The sequence below is a fragment of the Marmota flaviventris genome, chromosome 16, assembly GCF_047511675.1.
Source record: "Marmota flaviventris isolate mMarFla1 chromosome 16, mMarFla1.hap1, whole genome shotgun sequence".
Classification (NCBI taxonomy): Eukaryota; Metazoa; Chordata; class Mammalia; order Rodentia; family Sciuridae; genus Marmota; species Marmota flaviventris.
The window spans coordinates 61,798,867-61,815,462 of NC_092513.1; the positions used below are offsets into that span (position 1 = coordinate 61,798,867).

A 16,596-nucleotide genomic window follows, 5' to 3' on the forward strand; every position below is an offset into this window, starting at 1 on the left:
CGACCCCACCATATGTAGTTCGTAGCCAACTTTTTCTTCTATCAGACGGCGTGTCTCTGATTTGATATCAAGCTCCTTGATCCATTTTGAATTAACTTTTGTGCATGGCGAGAGAAAGGGATTCAGTTTCATTTTGTTGCATATGGATTTCCAGTTTTCCCAGCACCATTTGTTGAAGATGCTATCCTTCCTCCATTGCATGCTTTTAGACCCTTTATCAAATATAAGATAGTTGTAGTTTTGTGGATTGGTTTCTGTGTCCTCTATTCTGTACCATTGGTCCACCCGCCTGTTTTGGTACCAGTACCATGCTGTTTTTGTTACTATTGCTCTGTAATATAGTTTGAAGTCTGGTATCGCTATACCGCCTGATTCACATTTCCTGCTTAGCATTGTTTTTGCTATTCTGGGTCTTTTATTTTTCCATATGAATTTCATGATTGCTTTCTCTATTTCTACAAGAAATGCCGTTGGGATTTTGATTGGCATTGCATTAAACCTATAGAGAACTTTTGGTAATATCGCCATTTTGATGATGTTAGTTCTGCCTATCCATGAACAGGGTATATTTTTCCATCTTCTAAGATCTTCTTCTATTTCTCTCTTTAGGGTTCTGTAGTTTTCATTGTATAAGTCTTTCACCTCTTTTGTTAGGTTGATTCCCAAGTATTTTATTTTTTTTGAAGATATTGTGAATGGAGTGGTTGTCCTCATTTCCATTTCAGAGGATTTGTCGCTGATATACAGGAATGCCTTTGATTTATGCGTGTTGATTTTATATCCTGCCACTTTGCTGAATTCATTTATTAGCTCTAATAGTTTCTTTGTAGAGCCTTTTGGGTCTGCTAGGTATAGAATCATATCATCTGCAAATAGTGATAATTTAAGTTCTTCTTTTCCTATTTTGATGCCTTTAATTTCTTTGGTCTGTCTAATTGCTCTGGCCAGCGTTTCGAGAACTATGTTGAACAGAAGTGGTGAGAGAGGGCATCCCTGTCTTGTTCCAGATTTTAGAGGGAATGCCTTCGATTTTTCTCCATTCAGAATGATGCTAGCCTGAGGCTTAGCATAGATTGCTTTTACAATATTGAGGTATGTTCCTGTTATCCCTAGTTTTTCTAGAGTTTTGAACATAAAGGGATGCTGTACTTTGTCGAATGCTTTTTCCGCATCTATCGAGATGATCATATGGTTCTTATTTTTAAGTCTATTGATGTGGTGAATAACATTTATTGATTTCCGTATATTGAACCAGCCTTGCATCCCAGGGATGAATCCTACTTGATCATGGTGCACAATTTTTTTGATATGTTTTTGTATCCGATTCGCCAGAATTTTATTGAGGATTTTTGCATCTAGGTTCATTAGAGATATTGGTCTGTAGTTTTCTTTCTTTGAAGTGTCTTTGTCTGGTTTAGGTATCAGGGTGATGTTGGCCTCGTAGAATGAATTTGGAAGTTCTCCCTCTTTTTCTATTTCCCGAAGTAGCTTGAAAAGTATTGGTATTAGTTCCTCTTTAAAGGTTTTGTAAAACTCTGCTGTATACCCATCCGGTCCTGGGCTTTTCTTAGTTGGTAGTCTTTTGATGGTTTCTTCTATTTCCTCAATTGATATTGGTCTGTTTAGGTTGTCTATATCCTCCTGACTCAATCTGGGCAGATCATATGACTTAAGAAATTTATCTATGCCTTCACTATCTTCTAATTTATTGGAGTATAAGGATTCAAAATAATTTTTGATTATCTTCTGTATTTCTGAAGTGTCTGTTGTGATATTGCCTCTTTCATCCCGTATGTTAGTGATTTGAGTTCTCTCTCTTCTTCTCTTCGCTAGCATGGCTAAGGGTCTGTCGATTTTGTTTATTTTTTCAAAGAACCAACTTTTAGTTTTGTCAATTTTTTCAATTGTTTCTTTTGTTTCAATTTCATTAATTTCAGCTCTGATTTTAATTATTTCTTGCCTTCTACTTCTTTTGCTGTTGTTTTGCTCTTCTTTTTCTAGGATTTTGAGATGAAGTATGAGATCATTTATTTGTTGGTTTTTTCTTTTTTTAAGGAATGAACTCCAAGCAATGAATTTTCCTCTTAGAACTGCTTTCAATGTGTCCCATAGATTCCGATATGTTGTGTCTGTGTTTTCATTAATCTCTAAGAATTTTTTAATTTCCTCCTTGATGTCTTCTATAACCCATTGATCATTCAGTAACCTATTGTTCATTCTCCAAGTGATGTATTCTTTTTCCTTCCTTCTTTTATCGTTCATTTTCAGTTCCATTCCATTATGATCAGATAGGATGCATGGTATTATCTCTACTCCTTTGTATTGTCTAAGAGTTTCCCTGTGACATAATATATGATCTATTTTTGAGAAGGATCCATGTGCTGCTGAGAAAAAAGTGTAACTGCTTGATGTTGGGTGGTATATTCTGTATATGTCAATTAAGTCTAGGTTATTAATTGTGTTATTGAGTTCTATAGTTTCCTTATTCAACTTTTGTTTGGAAGATCTGTCCAGTGGTGATAGAGGTGTGTTGAAGTCTCCCATGATTATTGTATGGTGGTCTATTAGACTCTTGAACTTGAGAAGAGTTTGTTTGATGAACATAGCTGCACCATTGTTTGGGGCATATATATTTATGATTGTTATGTCTTGTTGGTGTATGGTTCCCTTGAGCAGTATGTAGTGTGCCTCTTTATCCCTTTTGATTAACTTTGGCTTAAAATCTATTTTATTTGATATGAGTATGGATACTCCTGCTTGTTTCCGAAGTCCATATGAGTGATATGATTTTTCCCAACCTTTCACCTTCAGCCTATGTATGTCTTTTCCTATCAAATGCGTCTCCTGTAGGCAGCATATTGTTGGGTCTTGTTTTGTGATCCATTCTACTAGCCTGTGTCTCTTGATTGGTGAGTTTAAGCCATTAACATTTAGGGTTATTATTGAGATATGGGTTGTTCTTCCAGCCATATTTGTTTATTTATGTTACTAAACATGGTTTGTTTTCCACTTTGATTATTTTCCCCCCTTTAGTGTCCTACCTCCCACTGTTGGTTTTCATTGTTATTTTCCATTTCCTCTTCCTGTAATGTTTTGCCAAGTGTGTTTTGAAGAGATGGTTTTCTAGCTGCAAATTCTTTTAACTTTTGTTTATCGTGGAAGGTTTTAATTTCATCTTCCATCCTGAAGCTTAATTTCGCTGGAAACACAATTCTTGGTTGGAACCCATTTTCTTTCAGTGTTTGAAATATGTTATTCCAGGATCTTCTAGCTTTCAGAGTCTGTGTTGAAAGATCAGCTGTTATCCTGATTGGCTTACCCCTAAATGTGATCTGCTTCCTTTCTCTTGTAGCTTTTAAAATTCTCTCCTTATTCTGTATGTTGGGCATCTTCATTATAATGTGTCTAGGTGTGGGTCTCTTATGATTTTGCACATTCGGCGTCCTGTAGGCTTCTAGGATTTGGGGTTCTGTCTCATTCTTCAAGTCTGGGAAGTTTTCTCGAATTATTTCATTGAATAGATTGCTCATTCCTTTGGTTTGAAACTCTGTTCCTTCCTGTATCCCAATGACTCTTAAATTTGGTCTCTTGATGTTATCCCATATTTCTTGGATGTTCTGCTCATGGTTTCTTAACAGTCTTGCTGAGGTGTCTATGTTCTTTTCAAGTTGAAATACTTTATCTTCATTGTCTGATGTTCTGTCTTCTAAGTGTTCTACTCTGTTGGTAGTATTCTCAATTGAGTTTTTAAGTTGGCTTATTGCTTCCTGCATTTCTAGGATTTCTGTTTGTTTGTTTTTTATAACCTCTATTTCCCTGTATAGTTGATCTTTTGCTTCTTGGATTTGTTTATGTAATTCATTGTTGAAGTGATCTTTCATTGTCTGATTTTGCTGTCTGATGTCTTCCTTGAGACTCCAGATCATCTGAAGCATGTATATCCTGAATTCTTTATCTGACATTCCATCAGCTGCAGCTATTACCTCTTCTAACGTTGAGTTGACCTGCAATGCTTGTGGTCCTTTCTTTCCTTGTCTCTTCATACTGTTCGCGTTCCTTTCTTCTTGGTGAAACTGTTGTGCTATTGAATTTTCCCCCTATATATTTATATTGGTCTTGTATAGTTGCAAAGTCTCCCTCGCAGGCGCGGGCGGCAGCTCTGCCCCTCCTCCAATTGGGGCAATGTGCCTACCACGCCAGCAGGCCACTGGGCCTGCTCTGCCAGTCGGTAGCAGGTCCGCCGACCTTGCAGGCGCGGGCGGCAGCTCTGTCCCTCTGCGGGCCGCTAGGCTTGTTCTGTCGGTGGTCGCAGTTCTGCCTACTTTGCAGGCGCAGGCAGCGGCACTGCCCCTCTGCAGGCCTCTGGGGCTGTAGTGCCAGTGGGTCGCAGGTCCGCCTACTTTGCAGGCGTGGGGGGGGGGCGGCTCTACCCTTCCTCAGGCCACTGGGCCTGTTCTGTCTCTCGGTTGCAGGTCTGACCTGTTCTGATGGTGGTCTCAGTTCCGACTACCTTGCAGGCGCGGGGGGGAGTGGGCGGCTCTGCCTCTCAGCAGGCCGCTGCTCCTCTTCTGCCGGTGGGTCGCAGGCCCGCCTACCTTGCAGGAGTGATTGGAAGCTCTGTCCCGCCGCGGGCCACTGGGCCTTTTCTGTCGGTGGTCACAGTTCCCCTACCTGGCAGGCGCGGGGGGTGGGGGGCGGCTCTGCCCCTCAGCAGGCCGCTGGGCCTGCTCTGTGTTTGGTCCCAGTTCCCTCTACTATGCCGGCGCAGGGGGAGGGGGCGGCTCAGCCTCTCAGCAGGCGGCTGCTCCTCTTCTGCCGGTGGGTCGCAGGCCCGCCTACCTTGCAGGAGTGATTGGAAGCTCTGTCCCGCCGCGGGCCACTGGGCCTTTTCTGTTGGTGGTCACCCTTCCCCTACCTGGCAGGCGAGGGGGGTGGGGGGCGGCTCTGCCCCTCAGCAGGCCGCTGGGCCTGCTCTGTGTTTGGTCCCAGTTCCCTCTACTATGCCGGCGCAGGGGGAGGGGGCGGCTCAGCCTCTCAGCAGGCGGCTGCTCCTCTTCTGCCGGTGGGTCGCAGGCCCGCCTACCTTGCAGGAGTGATTGGAAGCTCTGTCCCGCCGCGGGCCACTGGGCCTTTTCTGTCGGTGGTCACCCTTCCCCTACCTGGCAGGCGAGGGGGGTGGGGGGCGGCTCTGCCCCTCAGCAGGCCGCTGGGCCTGCTCTGTGTTTGGTCCCAGTTCCCTCTACTATGCCGGCGCAGGGGGAGGGGGCCTGAAATTTTTCTTAATTATCATTTTATTCTTATTTCTGCTAAACCTACATACCAATGCTCCTTCAAATTACTTTCCTTATTCCAGTAAAGATTTGCACAATCAGCCAAGAAACTAAGTAAGTAAGAGAAGTCTTATCACTCAGCAGTTAATGAAATAAAAGTATCAAATTAATACATTTGAGTTACAGGACAGTGGAACATGGGATGGTACTAATCCAAGCTAAACATGTGCAAATTAAGGACTCTGTGTGTCTGTGCATTAATTTAAAAAAAATCCTACAAAGATTCAAAAATTTCTAAGGCCATTTTCAAAGAGATTCCATCTATACAAGGTCTGCTTTCAGATTTATTTTTGGAAATCCTTTGGCAATGCAGCCAGCATTCTACCTAAGTGCCAGGGAATTCAGACTGAACCAGATTCCAAAGGTAAAATATACAAATGTTTTTTTTTTTTTTTTCTTTAGGAATCCTCTGGAAGTGAATGCAGATGCTTTGTGTAAGTGAATATATATTTCTGACTATTGTCTAGGCAGCTACTTCTTGAAAAGCCAAACAAAAATATTTGATATTGTGGGGTTTTAGGAGTACCTGTTAAGTGGAGTTATAAGTAGATGAGTTCAAAAATAAGTAAAAATGAGTGGCAGAAGGGAAGGCTTAGTAGTCAATACAGTGTTGTTGGTTTTTTTCCCCACCTTCCATCCCCAGCAAGAAACTGCAGCCAGCAATTAGGATTTTTTGAAATAAGCATTTATTACTCAAGTTAATTCCAGTAAGCTAAAATCTGGCATTAGTAATCGTGAGAAATTAAAGTAGTGATGGTTCAAGCATGCCACCTCAGGTAAGATGAACTGGCATCCTAATGGCTTAGAAAAATTAGGCTATAATACTTAAACTTTGATGCCCAAAAGTCACCCAAAATTCAGTAATTCCTAATATAACCATTTTATTGAATTTTATTTTACATAAAATCACACATTTCAAGACACTAAAATAACTTTTATTCATATTTATAATATAATCTTTCATTTTCATATCTCCCATATCATTATCAATAATGATCCAATTTAGTATAAATCCAATCTCAGCACAATATTTAACGTATCACTTAAATTATTTGCAGCCCTAAATAGGTCATTGAAACAGGCTATTGTTTTTCTTGCAATGTATGCTCTTTCTCATCATAATTTTATGTATATTTTGGTTCTCTAATGTTTAGGAAACAACTACTATTATTATTGTTATTTTCATGGTTTTCTATATAAATACCAATTTTTAAATATAATGATTTAAAAATTATTAAAAATTAAATAATTTAATATTGCAAAAGTTTTACACAAAGCCGAGACTTTGTTTCAAAGAAAAGAAGTAAAATCCAATCATCGGCAGAAACAAAAAATTCTTAGTATCTATCCTTAAAATATTTTCTAAAATTTGGGAGAGGGAGTAATTTACCTTTTACTTTTTTAAGTGACAAAATGGCTAACTTTTATATGCTTTCTGCATTTTAATGCAGTTTTAGAGATGACACTAAGATATATACACACACACACACACACACATGGTTTACAGAAAAAACACAAGCTCATTAATAGAATTCCATTCTGTCTAATAATCAAATATAAAATCATTATACCCTGGAAAAGAATAAGTAAGATGGAATACTCCAAACACTTAAGCAGAAATTCAAATTAGATTCCTGAACATTAAAAATTATAATTAGATGCATGAACTTTAAAGGACTGCCCTTAGTCTGAATTCATGTTTTCCATAAAACAGGAAAAGGTGGTTAAGTGAACAGCAGTTGGTGTAAGGTAAATGGGTATGAGATCACTGTACTATTCAAAATTTTTAAGTGCTGTAACAGTAAGAAGAAGCACTCCTACATCACTTATTTTCAGTTCAGAATTTGACTTTGATGAACTTGAATCACACTGTTTGATCTGAGTGTCAAATCTACTCTGAAGACATAAGAACACTTTGGACTGTAGTATAATCTAAGACCGAAAACCTTTCTATCCATTACAAATATTTCAATAGAATGAAATACTAGAATCACTACTGAAGAATCTTAGGGATAAAAAGCAATCAAAATAAAAACAAAGTCTATTAGTTAAGAATATAGAATTCTGTTTGACAATTTATGACAGAGAAACAAGAATATGATGAATTGACTGGTGATTTGGACAGAGCAGATATTTTAATATTTAAATAATATGGCATCTTAACTTACAACATTATTATAATGAGCAATCATATTCTCAGTTTATGAACATATATTTTTCATTCCAGGGTCATTCTGATAGACAGAATTCATGATTTTATTTATGTGTAAATAAACAAGTGTTGAAAAAAAAATTTAGCAAACAATTAATCCCTAAAGAGGGTATTCGAAAATTTTAGAGATAATCCTAAAAGTTTAATGATGAGAAAATTCATTCATTCAAAACAGCAATCATTAATAACATTTAGACCAATTCTAAAGTAAGTAGCTAAATGGACTAGATTATAAGAACCTCAAGGAACCTTATATTCCAAAATTGAAGGCATTAATTTAGTAAGCACAAGAATTCTATGAAAATAGTATTTTACATTTCACATGAAGATAAGCAAGAGACTGAAAATTGCTTCCATACATTCAAAGCAAAGAAAAGGTGGCAACCAATAAAATTACATCAACCAGATTAAATGTTATTGAAAGCAGATTATGTTATTTAAACAAGTTAAAGCACAATGGATAAAATGAACGTTCAATTATATTCATTAACAGAAGGAAGCAGTTTAACAGTTCAACCAACTATTCCTTTAAAAGTAACCAATCACTGTGACCTCATACACTCTCCTTTAGTTTTCATTTGAATAAGTATGTTTATACTTGGCCCACTCAAACATGTATTCTATTAAGATTTACTTCAGGAGCTGGAAAATAAAGCTTCCATGTCTTGTTCCTTCACTATTACTTTGGTCCATGCTCTACTGAGATGAGGTTGTATGAAACTACTGCTATTTGTATTTGAGGCTAATGTAAAGCACTGTTAGGCAAAGCAATTCTCTCACCCTAATGACTTCAGGTTAATATACTCTGCTTTATGAATGCAATAGCATGGGAGAAAAACATCAAGAATGATTTTGAATGTCTATACTACAAGTTGGAACATTTTATAATAAAACATTAGGAAGGGGGCAGGAGTTAAGTCTAATGTAGTATAACATTTGACTTTATCTGGTACCTTAACACAGTTCTCTATTTAAAATTGTTCCCCTCTGCCAATTTATTTGAATCTCATTAATTAAGGTAAATCCTTTAATGACATCTAAAGCCTCAGGAGAATAGAACATCTAAAAGTGGATATATGGCAAAGAAAGTTAAAATCTTATGAAATCTCAACATGCTCCATAACTGCTCTCACAGACTTTGGGAAAAGATCATACTGAGTCTCTGAATTTTCTCCTATCACATTTTCTAAAAATTCCAAAAGAAAACACTATAGTAAACAAATAATGGTTAGTAAGAGGAGACAATTATTAAAGAAAAAAAGTGAAGCATATTATACCTTTCTAGTTACTCAGATATGCAAATTAAAATGATGCAATACTCCTGGTTTATTTTTATAGGACATGAAATGTATCAAAACTAAGGGAAAAACATACCTCCCAATACTTAAAGAACACTGAGTTGAAGAATATTCATATACTGATGGAAGCTTTTAAAACTTGGTAGCATTATTTTGGAGAAACATGAAGAATCACAGAAATGTTCCCATTTTTCATAAGGAAATGTTCCAAACAGGACAAAAACACAATCAATAAAGATGATCTCCATGGCATCATTTATACTGAAATAATTGAAATTTAGTTTGGAGCCTAAGAGGAGACTTTTATGTAGTTCCCAGAAAGCAGCATAATATTTTTACATGAGGGATTATGACATCATGTTAAAGGATTATGGTTTTTCCAGATACAGGAGATAGGGAACGAAGTATGATTTTATGACTGACAGTACAAGAATAAATTTCATTAGATGGAAACCTTAATTGCTAAAGTTAGTAGTTATTTGATTGGATTTTATATACAGTGTAGTAGCAGATATTGTAATCTGCATACACAACATTCATTCTCCTCCTCTAACCAGAATACCCCAATGAATATTAGGGTGACTTTTTAGATTCCCTTGTAAATACAGTGGCCTAAGCAATGAAATTGACACGTTTTTAGAGAGGTTGTTTTATCAATAAAAAGGCCAAGTTTCACTTGAAAAAAGACATCTTTGTTCTGGTATTTCACCTTCTAATTTTTGTTAGGAAAAAGCAGCAATTCTGTGACTACAAGTCAAAATTCTCAAGGACAGGAGAGCAGAGAGATGAATCCAGTCTCAGTTAGTGTTATTGAGCTGCTATACTGACTCTGGATTACCTATGTCTAGTGCTCTCACTGTATTAAATTTAAAATGTTTAAGATAAATTTAATCTGTTTAAGATGGTGTTCTTCTGTTCTAGTGTGTTTAATTAACATATCACAATGGGAATTTATGCATTATGTCACTTAACGGTCACAATTTTCTTAGGATGATATTACAAGCAGAGGCGGAAACTGAGGCTTATTAAGAAGTAAAATTATCTGGCCAGTGTTGATACTGGTCAGATTTCAAAATCTTCAAAATTAAACACTATTATCATTTATCTCCATTATAGGTATAAAAATTTATTCTATATCAAAAGTTTGGAATAGGACAGAATGAAAGTATATTTCAAAAGCTAAAAATATGCAATGAAGCAAGTTGATATGGGAAGCATATCATCTACATCCATAGTAGAAGCTTTTAGGCTTCCATATGTTCAAGGGGTCTTCTCTATCTATTGGCTTCTTAGTATTCAATAAAACAAAAATTGTGGGAATTTTCTCACAGGATAAGAAAATGTGGATAGATACTGGAACAATGTAACCAGATATGTTGGTGATTTTTTTTTTTAAGAAAGTAATTAAGAATAAAAGGTACTATCATGTAGTTAGCTACAAGGGCCCATTGAAAAGACTTCAAATTGTGCTATAATTCTTTCTAACATTTTAGTCTATCCAACCACCTACTTTTCTAGAAAGACTTATCTTTTCAAAAAGTTAATATTAACTAATTAAAAATTTGCAAAGTTTTAAACACACTGGGTTATCATAAGACTAAGAATTTCTCACTTAGTTGATAGCATTATTATTGATTTATGGGCCCCTTGGCCTTCCATGGATAATGATGCAAATGTCTTTACAAAAGATAACTTTATTTTATAAAAGTAATATATGCTTACTTTTACAAAATACAACCCACACAAAAGAGTACAAAAAACAAATTGACAAGCATCCTAGGCCCTGAAAATAAACTACAAACATTTTGTGAACATCATGCCAAGAATCCCTCTAAATATATTCAAAGACACAGGAACTAATGGAGAAGACAAAGGAAGAAATAAAATTTATGTAAGAAAAGGCAAATAACATACATATATATACACAAACATATATATCCTTAAGATTAATTTTATGTTACTCCAACATAAAAGAAGCTAAATAAATTGCTCTTATTCTGTTAGAGATAGTGTACACTAAGATACAGACAAATATACATATAACCTTGCTATAAGAGCATATGAGCCAAGTAGTATTATTAATACTTTCCATTATTCCCAATTTTCTGTTCTTTTATTATTTCAAGTCAGGGTTTAAAACCTTTATATTTTGCTCTGGACCCAAAATACACCCACCAACATTAGGCTTAGTTCCTACAGTGAAAATGACTTTCATATTTCAAGTCCTTATTTTATCTTTTCATATGTGGGTTCATATGTTGTACACATACATATATGCATATAACTACACCAATGATTTTAATGCAATGAAATAGTATACATTATTTCCTAAACCTGATTTTTCACTTCCATTAACATAAATGTCTTCCCTATCATGCATTCTGCAATGATATTTTTCAGTGCAAAAAACTATTGAAGCATGAAGAGCAAAGGAGGAGGTATCACAATATCAGACATTAAATTATACTACAGAGTTACAATTTAAAAAAACACAACAACATGGTATTGGCACAAAAATAGACATGTAGACCCATAGTACAAAATACAAGACACAGAGACAAACCCATATAAATTCAGTTATCTCAAACTAGACAAAGACACCAAAAACATACATTGGAATAAAGATAGTCTCTTCAACAAATGGTGCTGGGAAACCTGGAAATCCATGAGTGACAAAATGAAATTAAAACCCCATCTCTCAGTCTGCACCAACTCAACTCAAAATGTATCAAAGACCTAATAATTAGACCAGAGACCCTGTGCTTAATAGAAAAAAAAAGTAGGCCCAAATCTTCATAAGGTTGGCTTAAGACCTGACTACCTTAATAATACTCCTAAAGCACAAGAAATAAAATCAACAATCAAATAAATGGGAAGAATTCAAACTAAAGCGCTTCTTCTCAGCAATCAATAACGTAAAGAGAGTGCATACAGAATGAGAGAAAATCTTTACCACACAGACATCAGATAGAGCACTAATTTCCAGGATATATAAACAACTCAAAAACCTTAACATCAAAAGAACAAATAAACCAATTTATAAGTAGGCTAAAAAGCTAAACAGACACTTCACAGAAAATATACAATTGATCAACAAATGTATATAAAAAGTTCAACATCTCTAGCAATTAGAGAAATGCAAATCAGTCAGAATGGTAATTATCAAGAATACAGGCAACAATAAGTGTTGGCGAGGATTATGAGAAAAGATACACTCATACCCTGCTGGTGGGACTGCAAATTGGTGCAATCACTATGGAAAGCTGTATTAAGATTCCTTAGAAAACTTGAAATGGAACCATCATTCAAACCAGCTATCCGACGCCTCAGTTTATACCTAAAGGATTTAAAATCAGCATACTACAGTGATGCATACATGTCAATATTTATAGCAGCTCAATTCAAAGAAGTAAAACTATGGAACCAACCAATATGCCCTTCAACAGATGAATGGATTAAAAAATGTGGTATATGTACACAATGGAATATTACTCAACCTTAAAGAAGAATGAAATTATGGCATTTGCAGGTAAATGGATGGAGTTGGAGAATATCATGCTAAGCGAAATAAGCCAAACCCCTAAAAACAAAGGCAGAATGTTTTCTCTGATAAACAGATGCTGATTCATAATTTAGGGGAAGGAGACCAGGAAAGAATGGAGAAACTTTGGTCAAAGGGTAGTGAAAGTAAAGAGGGCACATGGTGATAGAAAGGATGGTGGAATGAGATGGACTATATATATGTATGTGTATGTATATATATATATATATATATATATATATATATATATATATATATATATATATATATGAATGAATATATGTGTATATAATTAATACAATAAATTAAATTACATTAATTAATTAAAACAAAGAATTAAAAATAAAAAAAAATTTAGTGAGTTCATGTAACTTTTCTAAAACAAACTTGTTCAAACAAAAATTTTAAACAAATTTGTTTGTTGTTCTTATTCTCTGCTTTTTAAATTTTATGTTATGACATGCAATAATAAAATCATGGAAGCAATAATTCCATTCATAAGATAATAAAAATAAACATCATTAAATAACAAAAAAAATTTTATTTTATTTTATTTTATTCTTTAGTATCAGGGATTAAACCTCAGGCAAGGTAAACCAATGAGCCGCAACCCCAACTCATTTTTATTTTTATTTATTTATTTTTTTAATTTTGAGACAGGGTAACACTAAGTTGCTCAAGATGACTGTGATCCCTCTGCATCAGTCTCCCAAGCCACTGGGATTACAAGTGTGTCTCACACAACCAGGTATTATAAAATGCTCTTAAAGACAGCTGTAACATCATCCCATTAAATGGAAATAGTGGAAACAATTATCAGGGAAACAAGTATATAATTTGATTCAAATCTGGATCAGGTTATGTTTATTTAGTGAAGTTAGTTTACTTCTGTGTAACATTTTTTCATCTCTTCCTAAGTAACATTTTCTCCTTAAATGGTTATCTGTATTTGAATTTAACAAACTCCTGTCTTAAAAATAATATTGAGAAATACCACTGTCCACCAAAGGGACTTCCAAAAAGAAAATATAAGAAGGGTTAAATCCTTAATAGGTGTCTGAAGACCCATACAGTTATACAACACTTAAGGATAGGGATGTGCTCTGAGGAATGATTCATTAAGAGAGTTTACTCTTGTGCAAACTTCATAGAGTGCCCATATCCATGGCAAAATGGTACATTATCATTAGGTGATATACTCTTATGGGATCATCATTGTACATGCAGCCTGTTGTTAACTAAAATTTTATTATCATATTTCACTGCATAATAATCATCACTGCATTGAGATATATTCACAAGTATTCCAGGCATCCTCCTCTTGCACAAAAGACAGTTTCGTATTACCTACATGATTTGTAAGTAATATTAGTACATTTTTTTCTTTAAAAAAACCATAAAAGTGCCAAGCCAGGCATGGTGGTGCATGCCTGTAATCCCAGCATTTTAGGAGACTGAGAAAGGAGGAGAGCAATTTCAAAGCCAGCCTCAGCAATAGCAAGGCGCTAAGCAACTCAGTGAGACCCTGTCTCTAATAAAATACAAAAATTGGGCTGGGGATGTGGCTCAGTGGTCAAGTGCTCTCAAATTCAATCTGCAACTCAGTTATATCCTCCCCTCCTAAAAAATACATAAGTCTTCACACAATGTCACACCACATTTCTTGCAAAAAAAAAACAAACAAACAACAACAAAAACAAAACAAAACAAACAAAAAAAAAAAACGGCATAAAATCAGCAGTCTTAGTGCAGTGAAATAGTCTCTGGCACAAGACTTCTTGTCTACCTGACTAGTGATAGCTTTAGAATACCACTTAAATAGAGTTGGGGTTAAAGAAAAAGGTTTCTGAATCTCTAGAAAAACCAGTGCAACTTAAAATGAACTAAACACATAATTTCTTCATTGCTACAAGAAAGAATAGACTTTGAGGTTTAAAAATGTCATGACTGAGAACAATTTCTAATTCAAACTAAAAAGCAATGAAATACACAGAAGGAGATCTATTTACTACAGTTGTACACTAAAAAATTGAGTATTTACTAAAGCTATGCTAGCACAGGGTGTTTCAAAATTGTCAGAGTATTTTCATAGTTTCTAGAGTTATGATCATTTTGGTGTTGATTATTAAAGATTGCCAGAAAGATATCAATAGGATGCAATCTCTGCACAGCAAGCCTGTAATCCCAGTGGCTCAGGAGACTAAGGCAGGAGGATCTCGAGTTTAAAGCCACCCTCAGTAAAAGCAAGGTGGCTAAGCAACTCAGTTAGACCCTAACTCTAAATAAAATACAAAATAAGGCTGGAATATGGTTCAATGCTCAGTGGTTGAGTGCCCCTGGGTTCAATCCTCGGTACCTGCCTCCCCCAAAAAATCTTTGCACATAAGCTCAAAATGGAACACTGACTTTCTAAAGTAAAGCAAAAACATTTTTTAAGAAAGTTTATTAACATTTCACACAAGAACAGAATACCTGTGGCAAATATATTGAAGTTGACATTAATTTAAAAAATACTAATTAATAGTTTTTAAGTTTAGTTCAGGGCTGAAGCACAACCTGGTAACTTATTAGATAGTAATAATATTAGATAATGGTTCTCACCTATTATGAATAATTTGGATTGACTGATTTCAAATTTTGAAATACAAAAGTTCTATGAATAGCAATTAAGCAGTGAGCCTCTTTTTAAATAATATATACTTCCAATTCTTTCTGAATTTAAAATGCCTAAAGTTCTTTTGTGTGTTCAATCAGTTCACAAAACATTTTTTTTCTAAATCTATTATATCCTAGTGGATACTTATTATCTGAGAAAAATTTCCTCTTTCTTAAGAGAGTAAAGAATAATTTTTTTTTGTCTCTGGTGAGAAACATTTGCGTGACAGATGAATTTCTGCCTCCGAAATGATAAATCTAACATACAAATATTTCTCTATAAATTGGGGTATCAAAAAGAGTGATACATATAAAAAGAAAAATCACAGTATGAAAATAAGTAATATTTTACCAGAAAATAACAAATTATTTTACCTTGTCTGAATCTCATTCTTCATTTTGTGATGGGCTAATGGTAGAAGAATCATGGATGATTTCTCCTTCATCTCCTTGTCGACCTCTCTTTGGTCAATTTTTGGAGATTTTCTCTAAGATGCAACCTTGTCTTTATTAAAAGATCAAGTATGAATAAAGTTATATCAACATTATATAAAGACACTGTATTTAAAAACTACTCTTTAAGGAAATGTTCAAACAGACAAAACTAGGTCTTCCAAACAATCATTGTATTCAATATACTCATGACTCAGATTCAACATTTTTTCTAACTTCTTTCATATCCTCCTGCTTTTTATTTAATAAAATGGCTTTAAAATAATAATAAAATATCCTGAATATAACATAGCCATACATAAACTGAACTCTATCAAATTAATAAACATACAACTCTGAAAACAGAATTCTAGACTGAATTAAATAGACTTGTGTTAGAATACATATATTCTTGGCCTATTATATCCTTGAGTTCATCATCTGTAGATTAAACCAACCTCAGGAAAAAGAAAATAGAAGAGAAAATTACATCTCTATTAAACCTGCAATTTTTTGTCATTATTATCTAAACAAGAGTATAATAACTATTTATACAGCACTTAATGTTGTATTAAGTGTGATTAAGTAATCATCAGGCAATTTAAAGCTAATGGAAAGAATATGTATAGGGTATCTGTGGGGAGTCTTGGAACAAATCCTCTAAGATAAGTGAGCACCCAATCATCTATACCAATTCTTAGGGGATGCTGGACTATCAGCATCACCTAGGAACTTATTAGAAATGGAAATTCTCTGGCTGTATCCCAGACCTACTGAATTATAATGGCTAGGGACCAGTGATCTATTTTAATATTCCTCCCAGTTTGAGAATCGCTGATTTTAATCAATAAAGAAGAAAATATGGAGATCAAAGGACTAGAGGAAGGGTTCATACTTTCCAGCTGTCTCAGGGCTTGGGATTCAGCACGATGGGTGATAGAATTCACTGAAATTCAAATCGGACAGTAAGAAATTACTTATAGAGACCCAGAATTTCAGGTGTTTTGGACAGAGGACAAAAATGAGTACACTGGTACCAAGTAGCCAGTAGTAGTGCTGCCATTTCACCACAGAAGAGAGGCATAACACAAATTAGAGAAAAATACAGTGGAAAAATTTGGCATAGGG

At 35.1% G+C, this 16,596-nt stretch overlaps 1 pseudogene; it reads right to left on the minus strand.

The window, feature by feature from the left end:
* Positions 1-15,482, minus strand: part of LOC114081366 (ankyrin repeat domain-containing protein 12-like) — a 48,983-nt pseudogene extending 33,501 nt beyond the window's left edge.
* Positions 15,483-16,596: the final 1,114 nt, after the last annotated feature.